Here is a 22128-nt window from a genome sequence, read left to right on the forward strand (position 1 = left end):
GGAAGGGTTTAAGGAAATCAACAACGGTTAGTGAAGCACTTTAGGGCTGGCGACAATGGGGAGCTGTTACTACTTCTAGCCTGAAGATGTGAAGGAAGGGAGGAGGTAAATGAACCCAGAGAAGGCTGCTGTCTGAACAGGTGTCTGACTAGAGTTGTGGGATTCAGTGGAGGATGCAACTGGCCTGCAGTGAATCGATGGCAAACCAGGAGAATAAATTCTTGATCTAGTTTTCCTGTGTCCACCGATCTCTGGCCAGTACTCCCTATTAGCCAAACCTATCCAGAAGTCAGAGGCAAGGCAGATGGTGATGCAGTGCATACAAGTCAGTCTTCCACGCCACAGAGCAGGTGGAGATGGTGGAGAACAGATATGGAGGCACAAGGGAAGAGCTTTTGGAAAGATTAAACAAAACAGAAAATGTGATGAGCTTAGCAGAAGGCCTTGGACATAGTAAGTCCACAAGTCCTTAATAAATGTTAATTCATTCTGAACTTTGGTTCTCTCTCTCTCTCTCTCACTTGCTCTCTTTCTGGCTGCCTTTTTAATTTACTGCTTGCTTTCTGGATTTTAATAGGTCACGAATGACTGAGCTGTCTTACAAGTAATAAACTGCTGTTATCACTATTACAGGGTTTTGAGGGTACAATGAGTACATAAAAAAGATAACCAGGGGCTCTGGGGGCTGGGGAAGAGAGAGAGAAACAAAATAAGGGGAGAAGGTAGGAGGAAAGGATGGGAGAAAGCTGTATGTTCCCTATCAGGCTGAAGTGGACATGGGATTATCCTAGTTTGTGATCAAATTAAGCACTTACTGGGATGTAACAACAGCGCCTTTGCAATTTTACAGCCTGGTGAGACTTGCCAGAAAGCCTAGTGAGACTTCTAAGGATGCAAAGAAGTATTCCTACCCTAAATTCAAATCTTGTTCTTACCCATAGATTAATAGGTTTTATCTCAGTACCCTCTTTCCTCCAAAAATGAAGTAGTCAAATTTGTTCACATGGATGTTCATGCATGCTCGCATCTATGTGCCTGGTTCAAGGGAATCTTATATTTTGATTTGGGAAGTGTCTGCTTGGAGTGAGTTGGTCCTCTCATGAGATGACTCCCAGTAGGCAGGGAGGTCCAGAGAGTGGTCTGAGCTCTTGAACCCCAGAATCCTTTCCTTAAGCCTTGGCCTGCTGCTGACGTGACCCCTGAGGAATCTGTCTTAACTCTACAAGCTACTCTTGAGTGTCTGGTATAGGCTACAGAGCAGAACATTCTTGTCTATCTGCTCCTCCTCACATGTGCTGACTCTCCAGGCCTTTGCACAGACCATCCTCTCTGCCTGGAACATACACTCTGTCTTCTTCACCTGACTAATCTCACCTCATCCTCCAAGACCCTCCCAGATGTCACTGCCTCAAGGAAGCCTTATTGAACTTGTCTGCTTCTCTCAACACCCAAAGGGGCTGGCAAGCCCTCCGTATGCTCTCACTAACCCTCTTTGATCGTCTCACAGTACATACTACACTGTCCTGTTTCCTGGCCTAACTCTCCCAACAGACTGAAAACCTCTTGAGGGACCTTATACTCATGTTGGTTTTATCATCACTCAGCAGAATGCCTGGCACACAAAGGATATTGAATGAAAGAATGTTTAAGAAATACACGTGTCACAAATTAACCTAATTACATGTTCTAGAGCATTCCTCCTCTCCTCCTGTCACCCTGCCTCTCCTGCACCAACAGCAGTCAGGACAGGTAACCTTATGACTGTTTGCCTGCTCTTTCCTCAGTCTTCTTTTTCAGGAATCTCTTAAATGCCACGTCCTCAGAGGCTGCCTCTGACCCCTGATCCAAAGCAGTCACTCAGTCACCTGATTCCACATCAGTTATTTGAATTTGCTATATAGCATTTACTGTGTTGACACTTTATTTATGTGTTTATTTTAATTATTTTCTATCTCTACCACTAGACTCTGAGGTTCACATGAGCAGGAACCTTGTTCATAACTGTATGCCTGGCACCTGGTAAAGTATGTGATATTTAGTGGGGTGTTCATGAAACATCTGTCAAATGAATGATGCATGCAACTATTGCTGTATTTTGATTTAATTTGATGTATATCTTCTCTCTTAGCTGTTGGAGTAGGTGGTCCAGAGAAACTGAGACGAGTCTCCCTCATGGCCCTGGAGGCCGGGAGGGGGACCTCGGTTCCTTCCTAGGCTAAGGTGGGACATGCTGCCTGCTTACAGCATCCTTGTGACCAGAGGCTGAGGAATCTTGGCCCATGTATCTGCAGGCTCCAGATGCTGAGAATGTTCCTCCAGCTTTCTGTGAGAGTGGCTCCAGATGCTCACTGCTCAGACTGACAGAGGAACATGCTCAGGGCTCCCAGCTGGGCTGGCACCCAGCAGGAAGGAAGCACAGTGTCCAGAACACTGAGAACAGAAATCTTCCTTTCCCATATCACCACCCTGAGACTGCACGGAGCTGCCTGGCTGGGTGTAGCAGCTGGCCCTGCCTCACGTGGCTTGGCAGCAGGTCTCTCTGGCTTTGCCACAGAAACAGCCTTGAGAAGCTGCAGCCTCCCTCCTGCCCCTCTGCTCCTGCAGAAATTGCTCTGCCAGCTCAGCGGCGGGCCAGACCTTGAGTCTCTCCCTTGCCCCTGGCCCTTCCTTGAAGTCCTTTGGTTTACTGGAAACCATAAACTGTGAGAGACAGGCTTTATCACATCCTGAACAGTGCACTCTTAATGTTTAACGCCAGAGGCCGAAACGACCAGGGACACTGGCCTCCTGGTTACTCCCAGTGACTGATATTTGCACCTGGTAATTGAGGTCAGATTTGCTTCTCTTAAGTCACGTGGTTTGCTTCAAGGCAGGAAGACGTCGGGGCCACTTGTTGCAAAGGAACCAGGAGGTGAGCACAGAAATGCTGCAAACCAGTTTTGGCAGCAAAGGCTGTGCTTTCCAGGGAGCCAGCCCTGGGAGCATGGAGCTGAGCTGGTAAATGACCCCTGTGAGGTCTAAACCCTAACATTTAGCTCAGAGCAAGCTGAGGATACCTTCTTCCCTCTAAGAAACCTGCTGAATGAAAAGTCACTCTGAATCCTTTCTGGAATACAGTGGGGCATTAATTAATTAACAAACTAGTTAAACATATTGAATAGACCATCCAAAAGATTCTGGTCACTTAAGGGTCTCCAAATCACAGTGCAGTCCCCACCCTATCCAGACACCCTAGTCTTGCTCCAGGATTTGCTTGACCTCAGGTAATTATCTTCCGGTTGTCATGGAAGCTGCTCATATAAACAGCAACACAGCCAACCTGGCTCCTCTGCCAGCCTCAGGTCCTTCTGAGAGCGGTGGTGCTCCCTGGTGGCCACCGGTGGCCCTGCCCGCTGGGCTGGACACAGCCCTACACCAACTGACACCTGATGTCTCTTTCACGTGGGCTCTGGAGGCACAAAATAGGTGCTCAATAAGTGCTTGCTGAACGAAGAATCCCCCAGGGTGGACGCTGGCTCTCAGGCCTCAGGGCGCCTTGGGTAGCCCTGGAAGGGCTGCTGTGGCTGGAGCAGATCCACCACTACCTGGGTCAACCCAGGGACTGCAGGCCACGCTAAACACGGCCTCTCATCTCCTCAAGAGATCCAGCGGGCCCACAGGCCACTTTCTCTGCTCACAGAGCCAGGAGTCCTACAGACCTCTGAGGAAGGAGTCAGCTGTGGTCAAGCAACTTGGCTGGAGGGCAGACAGGCATGAAGAGTGGCCACATTTGCATTGGATGCCAAGCACCGCGGTCAGAGGGGCAGAAGGTCCCACCCTCAGCATGCCAGGGGAAGGTCACCCTCACTGTCAGCGTGTCCACCTGACGACAGAGCACACCCTCGACAGAATGACCCTTAAGGATGGACAACTGGCCTCAAGGGGACGCTACAAGGGGACTAAGAGAGAAGCCACTGCCCCTGCAGACCCTGAAATGGCTACCAAAGGAAGAGTCACAGTGTTCTCAGGGACAGACTCTCACTCTCCCCTCTGTGACACACAGGGAGGGGGCTGGGGGACAGACCAGACTCCTGACTCCTCAACGCCACCAAGGTCAACCACTGCCCTGTTTAGGGAGGCGGTGCAGGGCTGAGCTTGGACTCTAACTGGACCTTCGAGGCCTGGCCCTGCTGCATGACAGCAGAGTAGCCTTAGGCATCATTTAACCTCTGGTTCTTCATTTGGTTATTACGGGAATTAAAGAGATAATGCATAAAACTTTTAGTTATAAAACACTCAATACATTTTAGCTGTGTAACTATTTTTTCTTTCAAGAACAATGAACTAAACAGAAGAGAAACAGGGAATTAAATGGCATGGCATTACACACTAGCAGAAACTTAATTACCCGCCTTGGATAACAGAAATGACTACAAATAACAGTACAGCAAAGACAGGTTTGAGCTCTTTGGCTCAGTCATTCTAGGCTCCTCATGTACAGCCTACAACAGACTGAACCACACAAGAAAGCTGTTTCCACCCACAGACTAGTGGAGCCTACCCATGCGCTTGACAATGATGATAAAAATAGCTAGCATGGGCCATGTACACGCTAAGCAGTTTACGCAGGTTATTTCATTTAATTCAAGCTGCAACTCTGTGAGGTAGGCACTCTTTGTTCCCATTTTACAGATGTAGACAGTGAGAGGTGAAGAAGCTGAACAATTTCCCAAGTACACCTCCACTCACCTGTGCACACACTCAAAGAAGCACACCTGGGATTCAAGCCCAGGCCTGACTGACTGTGGGCTTCTCCACTGTGCTACACTAGCTGAAGCAACATTTTAAGAGCTGTGCATATCCTGGGAAAACCCACTTGGGTAGACCTTAAAATTCCTTTCTAGGAGCAAGGGCCACAACTGTGTACCTCAGACCAGTGGGAGCAGTCCTCGGGCCGCAGGGTGACCAGGGCAGCTGGAAAGGGCATCTGCCATCCCTCCCCCATAGGGCAAGTCAGGCTGCTTTTCCCAGAGGGTCTTAGGAGACTCCTCCCACAGCCACTTTGCAGGCCTGAGGTACAGGGTCCTGCTGTAGGAGTAAGGGCCCAGCTTTGCTCAGGACAGAGAGTTCTAGAGTGCCCACCTGCCCCCTGCGTGTTTGCGCAGGACCCCCACACTCCAGGTTTAGTCTGTGTCGCCCTGGGGAGAGGGCAAGGGTGGTGCAGGTCTGGTTTGGTCTGGTGGGGGATGGGGAAGAGAACTGGAAGCACACTGCCCCCAGCCCTGTTCTGCCTCTCAGAAAACAAAGGAGGCTCCCAGCATCTGTTACCATGGATGCCCTTCTATGAGGGGCTCCTAAGGCCCAAGGCTGAGGGCCCCGTGTGTTGAGAAGGCCTTGTGCTTCAATCCCCTACAACAGCCAGTACCAGCTGCCAGAGCATTAGACTCAGAGCTGTTCCTGTACATTACCATTTTCTCTGGGACACCAAAGTGAATCCTGGGGAGAAAGCACTAGCCTGGGACTCCATGAGCCATGGCTCCTATTTCCAGCTTTGCTCCTAACTCTCCACATGACCTTAAGCAAGTCACTCAACCTCCCTGGTCTAACTGTCATCACAGCTGACGTTCACTGAGGTTTTACTCTGAGCCAGGCCCTATGCTGGATGCATCATCACATTCATCTTCAGAGACTCCTTTGAGGTAGCTATTATTTTCCCTGCCATTTGCAGCAAACTGTGGAGGAACAGGAAAGTTAGGAGACATGCCCAGAGCCACACAGTTAGAAAGGGTGGCTCTGGCTCTCAGGATCATGTGTTTTCTAAGCTGTTCCCCACTGTGACATACAGAGTTACTTTATAAAGGACACCTGTAAAATTGTTTCAAAGCAAAAAAAAAAAAAAGGGAAGAGGGGCTTTAAAATATAAATAAAAATCACAACCCCCTGGACATCACTTAAGGTATAACCCTAGTCCCCTGCAGCACATTTTGCAGAATGTGTCCACAGAATCAGAGACCTCCAAGACGGGAAAGACCCTCAATAAGTCATTTTTTTCTCCTTCTTCCTTCCCTGTGGGCAAGAATGCCACGACGAGCCAAATTCTATGGATGACACAGAAAGGTTAAGCAAAGTTGACCAACTTAGGCCCTCCGCCGGGAGATTAAGAGGAAGACAGAACTAGGATTTCCATTTGTGTTAAGGTAGAGCCCCTCCAACCAAAACTTAAACATTTTAATATAATATTCAAGTACACCCTTTCTAACCTTAAAAGCAAATTTTATTTCACGACAAAGCTGGTCAATATTGAGTTCTGACAGTGGTTGGTCTTCCCTCTCCTGGCAAAGCTCTGTATCAGGGCTCATAGTTGCAGACAACAGAACTAATAATAGTGGCTAATACTGCCAGGGAAGGGTCTAAACAGAATTCTGAGATCGGAGGCCAACCAACCAGGAACAATGCTTCAACCACACCTTAGAGCTGGGAGGAGAGCAAGATCCTACCTTCCCTCAGTGCCCTGTGAGGCGAGCCCCTCCTCCTGCTGCTGCCTCTCCTCCCTGGCAGGAGGAGAGGGCTCTCTGTGCACTGGCCTCCTTCCTGTTGTGCAAACAATCCCGACTCAGGGCTATGAATTTACTGTTCCCTCTGCCTGGAACACAGACATTCACTTCGCTTGCTCCCTGACTTCACCTAGACTTCTGCTCAAAGACCCCCCCGTTAAAGAAGTGTTCCTGGACTACCTTTTCACTCTAAGTCCTTTCCCTGCTTGACTCTTCCTCACAGCATCTACTGCTCCCAAACATTGTATAAACCATTGCCTGTCTGAGCGTCCCTGGTGGCTCAGTGGTAAAGGATTCACCAGCCAGTGCAGGAGACATGGGTTTGATCCCTAGTCTGGGAAGACTCAACACGCCATGGAGCAACTAAGCCTGTGCGCCACAACTACTGAGCCTGTGCTCTAGAGCCCACGAACCGCAACTACTGAGCCCCCACGACCACAGAGTGGTGCTCCACAACAAGAGAAGCCACCGCAATGAGAAACCCTTGCAACTAGAGTGTAGCTTCCGCTTGCGGCAACTAGAGCAAAGCCCGCACAGCAATGAACACCCAGCACAGCCAACAACAACAACAAAAAGGCATTGCCTGTCTCCAGAATCAGACTGCAAGCTCCAGGAAGGCAGGTTGTTTTGTTCACTGCTGTAAGCTCACAGACTGACACCTTTAAGGTCCTTAGCTATTTGCTGAATACTTTATGAAGGAATAAACAAAGGAATGAATGGAAAATGTCAACACGCGTCCTCACATCCTCTGGCCTGCGTTGGAGGATTAAGGTAGCAGCAAGAGTCAACTTGTGTTGTGGTTGCAGCTGTGCTGTCGCCCTGCCCAGATCTTGATCAGCCTTGTGGCTCCCACTGTGGAGGGAAGGCATGCCTGGGGGCCTGTACCTCCAAAATTCCCCTGTCAGTCTCGCAGCTCTTGGAACTTGTCTGGGCTGTTGCTGTGCAGACCATGAAGGCCTGGCTAGGTTCCTGTCCCTGCTTTCCCAGGGCCTCAGACAGGCTGGCAAGTGAGTTGCCCAAAGTCTCCTTTCCCCCCTAGACTAGGTCAGCCCAGGGAGTGACACAAACAAATGCAGCCATGTATAGATTCAGAGGGTCACATGAGGTCAGAGTTGGGGGAAGCCTTCATGAACTGGAGACCAGTCTGTGCTCCGCAGATAACGCAGGCCAGTGTGAACGCAAGTGTGTGTGTGTGAACTCTGGGGTCTGACAGATCCAGCCTCCATCAGCCGTGTGATTTTGGAGAGTCATTTGAAAAGACAACATTTGAAAAACACTGCTTTTCTCAGGTGCAAAATGGAAATAAATGTCCCCCCTTTAGTAAGCTTGTCTTCCTGTTCAAAAGTCTTTACTTCCTACTCTTCGTGATATTAAGTCAAACTCCCTGGCTTGATCATCAAATCCCACCATCACCAAAATCCGGTCAACCCAGTGTACCAGGTATGGTCCCTCTGACTCCCTCCGACACTCCTGCTCCTTCTCATACCTGCGCACTTAGGGCCACCACCCACTTTCTTCTCTCCTACCAGAGTCAACCTAAGCCCAGGGGCAGGCAGCACGAAGTCTCCCCAACATGGGCTTTTCTGGGCACTCACTGGTGTAAGTATTGCATGTTAACAGATAGGAACAAAGTTTTGACTCTCCAACCAGAATGTGGGATCCTTGAGGGCAACTGTCTCTTCTCTTATGATGCCTCCTCCTTACCAGGCATTAAATAATACATAAAAATTCTTGCTGACTCATCTGAAGTTAGAATTCAGTTAAAATGCTCCCCAATACTACCTCTATTACCCAAGGGAAGGGGGAAAAAAAAAAACCACCTCTACCTTCAACCCAGACTTGACAAGTAAAAGAACTCCCTAAAAACAATGTGTTGAATAAATCACAAGGACTAGTCTCACTTCAAGATTTCAGGAAGGAAAACACAGTTAAACTGAAAACTGTTAACTGGTGTTCAAAAAAAAAAAAAAAAACAACACACAACAAACAGACAGGAAGTGTGTTTTAGGACCATGTCTATCAAAGACCCTTAGGGGCTGATTCACCCTTCAGCATATTCTTTCTAACATCTGCTTTTACTAAAAACCAACAGCTCAACACCAAAGCTGTGAGTCAGAAGCAGAGTGAAACTGGACACAGAAGCACTCAGCTGTGAAGCATAACACCCAGAGAGCAAGCAATAGGCACACTAAGAATGACTTGGCCAGCGCCTGTGGCCACAGGGGTGGGCCCTGGGGAAGCTGAGCAACACCGCCTGAGATTTCCCTCCTGCCTTGTTCCTCTCTCTGGCCCATGCCTCCGCTTCCCCCACTCATCTACTAAATACATCTGGAAAAAAGTACTTGCATAACTCCCCAGGTAAACTAATTCTACATTGTTTCAAGTAAGACCTAAGGACCAATGTATATTTCTTTCTTGTGTTTTTTTAAAGAATATTAAAAGATACCACTTAGAAAACTCAAGAGATATATTAGAGTATCAAGATATCTTTTGATTTTAACCTGGTATTAGATAATCTTTTTGAATGCAAATCTACATCGACACGAAGAAACTGTCCCTTTAAATTTCAAACAATGTCAACTTAGTTCTTTTCCTTTATCATATTTTTAAAAACAGAACTTGGTCAGTACACTTACAGAGTCACAAAACAGTCCACACAAAACCTGTACACAAAAATGCTCACTGCAGCGTTATTTGTAATAGCCCCAAAATAGAAATAACCCTAACATCCATCAAATGATGAACAAATAAATAAAATGTGGTATCCCTATACAATGGAATATTATTCGGCAATGAACAGGAATGGAATACTGACATATGCTACAATGTGGATGAACCTTGAAAACATAAAGCTGAAGTGCAAGAAGCCAGACGCAAAAGACCCCATATTGTATGGTTTTATTCATATGATCCAGGATAGGCAAATCTATAGGGACAGAAAGTAGATTCATAGTTTTCAGGGCTGGGGGAAATGGGGAGATTGGGGAGGCAATAATTAGGGGTACAGAGTTTTTTTTAGGGGTAATGAAAAATGTTTTAAGTTGACTTTGGTGATGAATGCACAATTCCATGAACATCCTAAAAACCACTAAACTGTACATTTTAAATGGGTGAATTGCACAGTATGAGAAATATATTTCAATAAAGCTGTTTCTTAAAAAGAAGACACAACACCATAAAGAAGACATCACACCATAAAACTCCTCGAAAAGAACACAGGCAAAACACTGTCTGACATAAATCTTACCAATGTTTTCTTGGGTCGGTCTCCCAAGGCAATGGAAATAAGCAAAAATAAACAAATGGATCCTAATCAAACATAAGTTTTTGCACAGCAAAGGAAATAACAGACAAAACAAAAAGATGACCTACGGACTGGAAGAAAATATTTGCAAATGACATGACCAACAAAAGCCTAATTTCCAAAATATACAAACAACTCATACAACTCAATAACAAAGAAAACCCAAACAACCCAACTGAAAAGTGGGCAAAAGTCCTAAATAGATATTTCTCCAAAAAAAGCATGCTCATCGTTGCTAATTATTAGACAAATATAAATCAAAACTACAATGAAGTACCATCTCACACTGGTCAGAATGGCCATCATTAAAAATATCTACAAATAAAATGCTGGAGAGGGTATAGAGAAAAGGGAACCTTCTGACACTGTTGGTGGGAATGTAAATTAGTGCAAACACTAAGGAAAATAGCATGCGGGTTCCTCTAAAAACTAAAAATAGAGTTGTCACATGATCCAGCAGTTCCTTTCCTTGGCACATATACAGATAAAAGTGTAATTCAAAACAATACACGCACCCCTATGTTCACAGCAGCACCATTCACAATAGCCAAGACATGAAAACGACCTAGCTGTCCATTGACATTTGGATGGACAAAGAAGATGTACCATGTTTATACAATGGAGTATTAGTCATAAAGAATAAAGTAATGCTGTTTGCAACAACATGGATAAACCTAGAGATTATGGTACTAAGTGAAATAAGTCAGAAAGAGAAGGACAAATAATATATGGATATGTGGATATGTGATATATCCACATACAGTATGTGGAATCTAAAATACAACACAAATAAACATATCTACGCAACAGAAAGACTCACAGATACAGAGAACAGACTGTGGCTGCCGAGGGGGGAGGGCATGAGTGAGGGAAGGACTGGGAGTTGGGATTAGCAGATGCAAACGATTACTAATATATACAGAATATACAAATAACAAGGGCCTGCTGTATAGCACAGGAAACTATATTCAATATCCCATGATAAACCATAATGGAAAAGAAGATGAAAATAATATAGATGCGTATAACTGGATATATCTATGTATAACCCATTTTGCTGTACAGAAGAAACTAACACAACATTTTAAATCAACTATACTTTGATAAAATTTTTTAAAAAGAGGACACAGAAAAAGTACTCCACTCCACTTGAGATTGTGGACTACTCCACAATCTCAAGTTAGTGCCTTGTCCTGAGTGGCCTGAGAATAAGTGCCCTAAAGCAGTCCCAGGGGACAAAGGACAGCTTTTCTTTCACTGACCACAGTTTTAACTGTAATATTTTAAAACATTCAGATATCAGCAGGTACTTATTAGTGACCTGGTTTATAAAACAGCTGATCCTGACAACAATTTAAACTGAGGTTGTGTCAGTTTTACTAGAACTAGGCTGAAACAGATTTACGCTTGGAGTTTGCCAGTTTGTTCCTCCTCAAACAGGTCACTAAACCTCCCAGAGGCAGAGGAAGACTTCAGATTTTTGAAATCAAACCTTGCCAATTTACGGAGGTTACAGGTTCTTCAGATAAACTACTGGACTACCCTGCATCAACTGGCACACATAATGATGCACATAAGGCAAACAGTAATAAGGGCAAATTTTACCAGTGTGTGCCAACAGTTCAGGTTAAATAAAATATGAAAAAAGAAGTGTATTACAGATACATGTATGCAAATAGAATTCATCTTCTACCTGTAAGTGGCCAGTCTAACTTTAGAAAAATAATAATTTTATTTATGTTTTGGGGGTCTGTACTGGGTCTTCGTCACTGTGTGGGCTTTTCTCTAGTTGCAGCGAGCAGGGGCTACTCTCTAGGGCACGTGGGCTTCAGTAGCTGTGGCACATAGCTCAGTAGCTGTGGTGCACGGCCTTAGTTGCTCTGCTGCATATGGGATCGTCCCAGATCAGGGAAGGAACCCACATCTCCTTCATTGGCAGGCAGATTCTTTATCACTGAGCTATCAGGGAAGGCGCAGCCTAAGTTTCTGCTAACAGGCAAGAGCTTCGGAGACCTTGGGCTGCCACTATGGCTTGCTACATTTTAGCTCTGAAAGTAACCTAATCTCTGAGTCTTGGCTTCCATATTTGAAACAAATGAATTGTATCACTTATTTTTTTTGTTTGTTTGCAAGGAGACTGAATAAGATGTAAACCATGGGGCATAGTGCCCAACACATAGAGGCTTGAGGCAAAGCTGGCACAGATTGGGGTGAGGGTCGAGGGAACGTCAAGTTCCTCCCAAGGACTTGTGACACTGAGAGGGAAGATGTCCCAGAATTCTTGTCGGGCAGGGCCCTAAAGGGATTGTAGCTAAGGGAAGGACACCAGCATACCAGGCAGATGCTGAAAATCAAGGAAGGCCTTTGTTAGACCCCATCAGAATGCCAAGAAGCGGTGTAGTTGTCCTTAGCATTAAGGACAGAAAGTATTCTTATTACCAAATAGAAAACTTAGAATTACTGCCTGCTGAGGACAAATCTCACAAATGGGGTTAAAATAGAACAGAAACAATCTCTACTCAAACTGCTCAGATTACAACACTAATGGTGGTTTTAGGACAAATAAACTAGAGCTGTGAAATTACCCAATGTGGGATCAGTGGGGAGATCAGGGGAAGAAGCCCTCTTGGGGGCAACAAGGTCAGGGTGAGTAGAAAGAAGCCCTGGGCCTTGCTGGCCAGGGGTGTCTCTCCAGCAGCACAGGAACAGTCTGCCCAGTGAGCAACTGCAAGAAGGACCACAATGTCCATGCAAAGAACACCTCGTATTTCCAGCTTACCACACACTTGTTGAATTAAAGGGACTGCCTGGGTGGGTACCATCCCCTAGGACGACAAAAGGGACAGGCCCAAGGAGCATAAGTGAGGGGATGCCACACTCCCAGTGCAGAGCATGAGCACCTGGCCCTCGATTCCCTCAGTAACGTTCCAGTAATATTTCTGGTTTCACTGCTATTGCTTTTCTGTTTTTATAAACAAATTGTGAAAATCAACAAACTACCCCAAAATCAAACAAGTATGGTCTACACCAATCCTGTATAACAACAACAGCAAATAATGTGGAACAGATAAGAGAAAAATTCTGGTCAAGCTGGAAGCTCACCCATGACTGGTAGCTGCCATTCTTGTCTTCAGGAGGAGGGAGTCCATTTTCTTGTTTCTCTGCTGCCCAGCCTCATCACTGCCTGCAGTGCAGGGAAGTCCAGGGCCTACCGCCATCTGCAGGCAAAACAGAAAAAAACACAAGTTATGGTTCAAATCACCCACCTGAAGCCCTCCTGCCTGGGCTGAAACACCTGGGTCCTGTCCAGGTGCAAGAAACAGAAGAGCTCACTCAGTTCTGCATCTGGGATCCCACAACAGAGTTGAGACATGGCAAAAATTCTAAACAATCAAGGGCTCAAGTACATCTTAACAACATCAGCAAACCCTTATACGGGGCTCACCATGTGCCAGACACTGCTCTGAATGCCTTATATTTATTAGCTCATTTAATCCTCATAAAAATTGGGTGAATGTTTTAGGAGGTCTCTGCCAATTTGCCTGATTATTGAGTTAGGCTGAATAACTAAAATGAAAAACTTGGTAATACCTGATTTCAAAGAAGGGTCAGATAAGAAAACTCTGGGACCAATTCTGAACATCCCCAGATCATCCATCCCCTGAATATTTATCAAATGCCTGTTATGGAGCAGACGCTGCTCTAGGACCTGGGAATAACAGCATGAATGCAAAAGAGAAAGTCCCTGCTCTCAAAGAGCTTCCATTCTGGTGGAGGGAAGCCACAATAGAGGAGGTGATAAATGTTGTACAGAAGAAAAAAGCAGGGTAAAGGGGATAGAGGGTGATGACCAAGCTGCTAATATTCATTCGTTTATTCATTCATTTCCAAGTGCTTACTAACCATTTGCCACAAGCAGACTCCGTACTGAGATGCACTGATGGAACGAAAATAGACATGACCCCTGACTGTAGGGGTTACTTACTCACATGGGAGAAGCATCTGATCACCTAAGTAAAAGCGAAGATGTTGACCTGTAGTAGGTGTGATAGCAGAATGGCACGGGTCCCAGTGAGAGCATCTTAGGGAGCTCAGGAACCTGGGATGGAGTGGGAGAAGGAGAAGCATCCTTGGTAAAAAGTAGACCATGTGCAAAGGCTGGATCACAGACAGCAGGCCAGAGGCAGAGTGGGGAGATGGGAAGCAGAAGGAGGGGAGGAGGGGAGTGGCCCTTGCACGGCACTTCCAGCCACAGGAGGTCCTTATCCTCTGAGGAGAGCACCACACCAGGGCCTTAGGCAGAGGAGTAACATGGTTGGCTGTGTGTGTTTTTAAACGATTACATTGTGTGGTAGACTGAATAATGGTCCTGCCAAAGAAGTCAATATCTAAATTCCCGGAAGTTATGACTATATTGCCTTACAATGACAAAAAGAGCACTGGAGATGTGATTAAGGATCTCGAGATGGGGAGATTATCCAGGTGGACCCAATGTAATCACAAGTGTCCCTGTAAGAGGGAGGCAAAGTGAGATTCAGAAGATGAGTGTCAGAGTGTTGCAGCGTGAGAAACACTTGTTAGTTTTAGAGGTGGAGGAAGGGTCTATGAGCCAAGGAATGCAGGAAGCCTCCAGAAGCTGGAAAAGTCAACAGAATGGTTCTCCTCCAGGAGCTCCAGAAGGAAAAGAGCACTTCTGAAAACTTTGCAATGGTAATATAATAAATCTGGATTGTTAAAAGCTACTAATTTTGTGTTCATTTGTTATAGCAACAATACACTACTACACACTGGCTTCTGTAAAATCCAGATTATAAGTAAGGGGAAGTGGAGGCAGGGACCAGCTGGAGGTCACTGTGTCCCCCAGACAAGAGATGTGAGAGCCTGAACCACAGCAGTGGCAGAGAGGTGAAGGGGAACAGAAGGACCTCGGGAGGGGAGGTATTGGCCAGTCAAGTTCCAGACATTACTGGAATGCTGAAGCAGGCTTTCTTTAGGCTCAGGACCTGCCCAGCTCACCCTAGGCAGAGCCCACCACCCTCTGCAGAAGGAGGAAGTTTGCACAGGGGGGTAAGACCACCTCCAGACACAGACACCATTTGCTCACTTGACAGGGACCTGTCAACCCCTTTCCCACAAAGAAGTCCAGGGACTTCCAGGAACATGCTCTAAGAAGTAACAACCTAGGAATTTCTACCAGGAAAAAAGTAGCAAGTGTTCCGGCCAAACATGAGGCCTTGCTGTGAACCGTTTTTTCTTCCTAAGAGAGATTTTGTAATCCTGGAAAGGAGGCATCTAAAATTTAAATACACATATCTTAAACCCAGGTGAAACACAAACATGGTTTTACCCAACGTGTAGAAATTTCATGGTCAGTAGAATAATGCAGAAGTTACAGAAAAAGAATAAAGGAGAAACTAAGAGACCCTCTCTCACCATCTCCTCCATTCCTATCTAATGATTCAGACCCGCTAAGAAAGTGGGATTCTAATTTGGCCCAACTTAACAGGGCTATTGAGAAGAGGGAATTTTAGATATATTCTATTTTACGCCAAAAGTATAAATACAGACACACTAAGAAGAAGGACCTAGGAGGACACTGAGTGGTGACAAGGAAGTCTTGCCAACCTGCTGTGGCTCTGCAGGCCAGAGACCTGGCTGGAGGCTTGGAGCATTCACACAAGGACGCAGGAGCGCCTGCAGACGGCAGAACTCCAGGCAGTCCCGGGAACGTTCCAATGGGTTCATTTTAAAACAGTTATTTGTATAAACTTTTTCTATTGACAAAAGTGACATGTTTATTAGTGGAAAAAAACAAACATTTCCTGTAGTCCCAATGGTTCAGAGGTAACTTATTTGTAAATATTTCTTCCAATAATTTTTGAGATTCTCACACACAGACATATATACAAACATACACTTTCTAACAATATTAGGATACTGTGCACAGTTTTCTTTTGCAACCAGCTTTGTTTTATCTAATAGTATATAATTTTTCCATGTCATTAAATATACTTTTAACAGTTGGCAGTATTCTATCACTATTTTTCCATGGTATCAAAATCTCTTAATTAATCCCTAATTGCTGGACAACTAACTGGTTTCTAACTTCATGATAACAGAAGTCAGACTGGGAGGAACAGCCCCATCTATAAGAAAACCTCCTCACTTAAAATCTGTGTCTGAAGCTCAGATTATTTCTTAGGGTCATGTTTCACACCTTTCAGCCATCCATACATCACTATTATTTTCCCATAATTAAATGTCATATATACTGTACTTAACATTCCTCTTTAAATCAATTCATTTCTACCCTTAAATAAATGTTTTAAAAGCAAACCTTATTTACTACTGTGAATGGAAAGCCAGCATTAAATGTCATAAATGAAGACAGTCATAAGAATAAATACAATGGAAAACACAATGGTGTCATGAAAATATAGTTGATATTGCTATCCCTTTGCTCATCCTTTCATATCAAGTGGGATTAGGAAGGCTTAACACGGTGTTAAAGACATACTAGTCCCAAGCTGAGATTTTTCTCCTTCCCTTGATCAGAAGATTGGAAAGGAATCGACCAGAGGAATAACTTTCTCGCCATGGGAGTCAGTGTTATGTGATGCTGCAAATACACCCTACCTAGAATTACCCTGTACCACCTGAAAAAAGCCCAAAGGCAAACATGTTTTAGGATACATGCTGAAAGTAGAATTACTGGGATAAAAACATATGGATGCTTTAAGAAGGTTTTGATAAACTCCATCCAAGTTAGTTTTACCATAGTTTTACTATTAGAGTGCCTGATTTACTTCACCCTCAAATACTATCATAAACAAAAATGTTAAGCTTTGTAGTGTAAGATATTCAGCAGCTGAATTTTCAAAGCTATTTTCATATTCCTCTGGCCAGTTTCTGACGCTTCGGGGAAGGCAATTATATAAACCTTCAGCTAGTGATATTGCAAAACTGATATTGCACTTGGTTTAACCAAGCTAAAGTAAACTCAGTAAAATATGAGGAAGTGACTTTAGCATTTGCAAATATTTTAGAATGCTTTTGTTCTGGCAAAGGTCAAATAAGGATCAGAATAACATGGATTCACATAATACTTCTGAGAAATAGAGAGACCCAGAGAGGCACTACTGTTGAGACACAAATCACTAAAAATTTTCAGTTTGTCAATCAAAACTCTAAAATAAATATATGGTCAAGCCTTCCTATCTTGGTGTGATAGGTAATTGCAAATATGTTACAAATTAATGCAATTCTTAAGAAAAGACTTCTAAAATAGAAAAATAAAAATATATTTTGAAGCATGAAGAGTTAATAACAATCAGAGGCTTCCAGATTATTTCAATAATTCTCAGGCAGACACACACATGTGCCTGTGGGAGAAGAAGAGAATTAAAAACATGCTAAAATGTTGCTTATGCTTGGGATGAAATTGGAGATTTTAATTAATTTTTAGCATTTGTAGGAAAATGTTTACCTACGCTTAGGGCTCCTAATAGGATACAGAATTCCAAGTCACTGAATGAAATGAAGGAAGGAAAGAATGGAGCCAAAGACACCTTGATGATTTCAGATGTCATAAGAAAAAAGAAATGATATATAAATAACACAACTCAGTAACAAAATACAATCAAATTTTCCAAACAGACATGAACAGACATTATTCCAAAGAAGATATACAAATGGTTAATAAGTACATTAAAAGATGCTCAATATCATTAGTCATCCAGGAAGTGCAAATTAAAACCACAATAAGCTAGAAATTTACACCTGCTAGGATGGCTATAATAAAAAATATACACAAGTGTTGGTGAGAATGCAAACAAATTGAAACACTCATGCACTGCTGGTAAGAATGTAAAATGTTGCAGCTACTTTGGAAAAGTATGGCAGCATGGCAGCCCCCTCCAGTATTCTTGCCTGGAGAATCCCATGGACAGAAGAGCCTGGCAGGCTATACAGTCCATAGGGTCACAGAGAGTCAGACACGACTGAAGTGACTTTGCATGCATGAACCGGAAGTTTAAACACAGACATACCATATGATCCAGCAATTCCACTTTTATTAATAGGTATATACCCAAGAGATGGAGAAGGCAATGGCACCCCACTCCAGTACTCTTGCCTGGAAAATCCCATGGATGGAGGAACCTGATTGGATGCATGCAGTCCATGGGGTCGCTAAGAGTCGGACACAGCTGAGCGACTTCACTTTCACTTTTCACTTTCATGCATTGGAGAAGGAAATGGCAACCTGCTCCAGTGTTCTTGCCTGGAGAATCCCAGGGACGGGGAGCCTGGTGGGCTGCCGTCTATGGGGTTGCACGGAGTCGGACACGACTGAAGCGACTTAGCAGCACACCCAAGAGAAATGAAAATATATGCTTACACAAAAATTTGTATGTGGGTGTTCACGGAAACATTATTCATAATAGCCAGAAAGGAAAAACAATCTAAATGTCCACCAACTGATGAATGGATAAACAAAATGCAGTATAGCCACAGGATGGAATGTACTGGGCAGTAAAAAGGAACAAACTACTGACACATGCTATAATGTGGATAAACCTCCAAAAGATTACTCTAAGTGTACAAAGCCAGTCACAACAAACCACATATTGTACAATCTCATTTATACAAAATGCCTGAAAAAGGCAAGTATATAGAGGCAGAAAGTAGATTAGTGCTTGTCTAGGGCTGGAGAGGGGAATATTAAGGGCTGCTGGAGAGTGATTGCTAATGAAGTAATACAAATGTTCTAAAATTAGATTATGGAGATAGTTACACCCTCTGCAAATATATTATAAACCACTGAACTGTATCCTTTTAATGGGTGGATTTTATAGTATGTAAATTATATCTTAATAAAGGTGCTAATAATAAATGAAGACCATAAATGAAGTTAACAGATGGGTGACCAGACTAGGGGATGATTTATAACATTGCCATTCCATGAAGGATTAACAATTTAGTGAGCATACCTATATTTAAGGATCAAAATGACAACCAGACAGAAAAATATCAGAAACCTAAAGGAAGAGTAAATGAGACAAACAGGCAATTCACAAATGGCAGAACACTATGATGTGATGCTCAACTAAAACAGAAATGGAGTTCTGCTTCAACCTACTAGTTTGACAAAAAAGTTAGTAAATTAGATAATAGTAAGTGCTGGCAGTGGAGAAGGCAATGGCATTCCACTCCAGTACTCTTGCCTGGAAAATCCCACGGACGGAGGAGCCTGGTAGGCTGCAGACCAGGGGTCGAGAAGAATCGGGCACGACTGAGTGACTTCACTTTCACTTTTCACTTTCATGCATTGGAGAAGGAAATGGCAACCCACTCCAGTGTTCTTGCCTGGAGAATCCCAGGGATGGGGAGCCAGGTGCGCTGCAGTCCATGGGGTCGCACAGAGTTGGACACGACTGAAGCGACTTAGCAGCAGCAGCAGCAGCAAGTGCTGGCAGATGATGGAAAAGGGAGCCTACAGGCACTCCTGATGGGAGAAAACTGATGAAGCCATTCTGCAGCACAAAGCAGCAGTTTTTAGTAAATGACATCATACACGTATTCCAAAATTAGCATCTATCTCTCCATCTATCTGTCTCAGAGAAGTTCTTGCTGGAGAACACATGGCTTTCTGGTGCCGCACTGTTTGTGGAAGCAAGGAGATGAAGATCACCTAACGTCTATTCCCAGGAGACTGGTTAAGAACTTGTGGTGTACACTCTTGATAGAAAAGTACACAACAGCCAGGACTAATGAATTAGACTCACATATATCAAGATGGTTTGAATTAAAAACATGGAAAAAAATCAACAGTATGAGGGAATTATAGCAGTCCAGTGGTTAGGACTTCTCGTTCTCACTGCCAAGGGTCTGGGTTCGATTCTTGGGAAGTAAAATCCCACAAGCCACACGTGTGGCCAAAGAAAAGAGAGAAACAGTATGAGATTTATAGCATGATGGCTTTTGTTCAGATAAGTACAACAAGAGCAAAACATGACATACCTTTCAAAGACACACATTTTCTGAGAAGATATAAGGAAAGATGTAAGAACAAATGTGTCACCATGCCTGCCCAAGTATGCAAGCATGGGAGGGAGGGTGTTGAGAAATGGAAGATAAAAGGAGGAAAGAAAATAAAACAAAATGACTCTAAACAGACCAAGGATTATAGTGTGCACCATTAACTGAAGAATATGAGCAATTTAGTTCTGAAGTCCTGACATCCTATGGAAAATAAAATCCCACGCTTTATTTTCTTCTGAAAAATGTAATGAAGTTCATCGCATACTAAACCAATGAGTAATAAAGCCAGGAGGAAAGAAGGCAGTGGGGAAGACAGAGGCTTGCCTGATCTTTAGTGGAGTCATTCAGTTTTCACCATCATGGAAGCAAGAACCTGGCATGGTGAAAATGCTGTGGATGGTGTCTACTACAACCCCCTCCCTCTCCAGCCACAGACAGAAGAGGAAAGGGAGAGAACCATGCATTACAGCTTAAATTTAGTTAACAGGAGAGAGAGAGGAGAGAGAGACATTATGGAATTCCGAAGAAAAGGAACAGCTTGTTGAAAGTACATCGCACAAATCAAAGAATCTGATTTTCTGGCTCATGATAAAGGTGGTATTTTCTAAAAGGTGGTGAATTCTCACCACCATCCTGAAGCAGAGTACAAAAGAGGAACTCCATGTTTTAAAAATTAGGAAGGACCTATATCTGTTTTCAAAATTAAGGTTATTCAAGTTTTCTTTCAGTAATGGGTGTTATGATCAGATACATGTGATTAGACTAGACAAAAGTTGACTAAAATGGGGGTGGTGTTCTTGGTATTGCCTACAGAAACCATCTTCACTCAAATGTTAAATCAAGTGCCTACAGATTTAGTCACTTTACTCCTAACATTTAGTGTCTTCCCTCATCTACACAACTGGTTTTGCATATATATTTTGTCTTGCCAGGGAATGGGGGGCACCCAAAAGCAGAGACTGTCCCAACAGCCTTGAGGAGGAGTCCAATTCTGAGCGGGCATACAAGATCTGGGCGTTCATCTTTCACCCTTCTGCTGGCGGACTCTGCACAGAAAGCGTCCCTGTCTGGGATGCACTGACTTCCTCCGTGCACGCATCCCTGACCGTTTCTGCCAGCCATGGATTGGGGCTCCTCTAGAGTCAGCCCCTGTTTTCACCTGGACAGAGCCTTGGGAAGTGGGTGGCATCCTGGCCTAGCTTCTCTCCATACCTACGACGAAAAGAGACTAGTCGCAAGCTTCCCGGTTCAGGGCACGCTTGCCAAGTGCGTGCAAGTGCACCAGATATGAAAAACTTGGCCAGACAAGCGAGGTTTGGGGCCGCGTGCGGAAACAGAGGAGTTTGATAGGTAATAAGGGGTAAACTATGAATTCCTCCCTGCTGGGCTCAGGTGAGACACTCTTCTCAGCATTTTATATACATCCTCCCACTTTGATTTTCATCGAAACTCTGTGGGGGTGGGGGTGGGGCGGGACGGGGGAGGGTCGGGGCGGCATTTTACAAAAAAGAAAATGTGTGCTGGGAGGGGTGGCCTGGCTTGCACCCGCCCCACCTCGACCTCAGGCTGCCGGATCCTTGGCACGTTAGTCCGAGGCTCGCCCAGGTCTTCCAGCCCGGCCTGGAGGACCAGAGCCCCGAAAGCCCCAGTGGTGCCGCATCTCAAGCCCTCCCAACCCCGCGGCAGGAACCCCCAGCCGGGCCCGCCACGTCCAACTGCCTCCTGGCGTCCCGCCCGCGCGGTCCGCAAGGAGGAGCCCGCGAGGCGACCGCGAAAGGGGCTGCGCTTACCTCGCCGGGTGCGGGCTGAGGCTCCGGCTCGCCCGCTCCAGGCTGGCCGCCCCGCACGGTGCGCCCCTCGCCCCGACGGCTGCCGCGCAGGCTCTGGACACTGCCACTTTCATTTTCCTCAACGCTCTCGGCAAGAAAGCGAAAGCGAAAACGGCCGAGAGGCGGGCCCGAGTGCGCGGAGAACGCGGAGCGCGGGCCGGCAGCCAGGAGCGGGGGCCCCAGGCCTCGGGTCTGCGTACGGCGGTCCCGGCGGCGTTCCGGCTGGAGCCGCGTCCACCTGAGACGCCGATAAGCCAGCCCATGGCGCTCGTCGCGGCGGCGCAGCGTGCCCTCGCCCGGCTACGCGGCCCGCGGCGCCTCGGTCCCCTGGCGCTGCTTGCCTCATCTGCCTTTCGTTTCAGCACCCGCCGGGGCCTCGCGGCTGCAGGCGGGCCCGAAACCTGACTGCCCGCGGCGCTTC

The 22128-nt window shown here is 45.3% G+C and overlaps 1 protein-coding gene across 3 annotated transcripts in view; it reads right to left on the minus strand.

Moving 5' to 3' along the window:
* The window catches only part of RAD50 (RAD50 double strand break repair protein), a 252253-nt gene extending 230490 nt beyond the window's left edge, over positions 1 to 21763 (minus strand). Inside the window, exons 1-2 of one of the 3 annotated variants that reach the window (XM_059888479.1) lie at positions 21669 to 21763; positions 12940 to 13055 (exon numbers count right to left, since the gene is read on the minus strand). The gene's annotated coding sequence lies outside the window, so the exon portion shown is untranslated. Of the gene's footprint in view, positions 1 to 12939; positions 13056 to 21432 lie in introns of all 3 variants that reach the window. The other 2 variants (XM_059888481.1, XM_059888480.1) reach the window with 2 other exon arrangements.
* Between the last annotated feature and the right edge of the window lie 365 nt (positions 21764 to 22128).

The sequence above is a fragment of the Bos taurus genome, chromosome 7 (assembly GCF_002263795.3).
Source record: "Bos taurus isolate L1 Dominette 01449 registration number 42190680 breed Hereford chromosome 7, ARS-UCD2.0, whole genome shotgun sequence".
NCBI classification, from domain to species: domain Eukaryota; kingdom Metazoa; phylum Chordata; class Mammalia; order Artiodactyla; family Bovidae; genus Bos; species Bos taurus.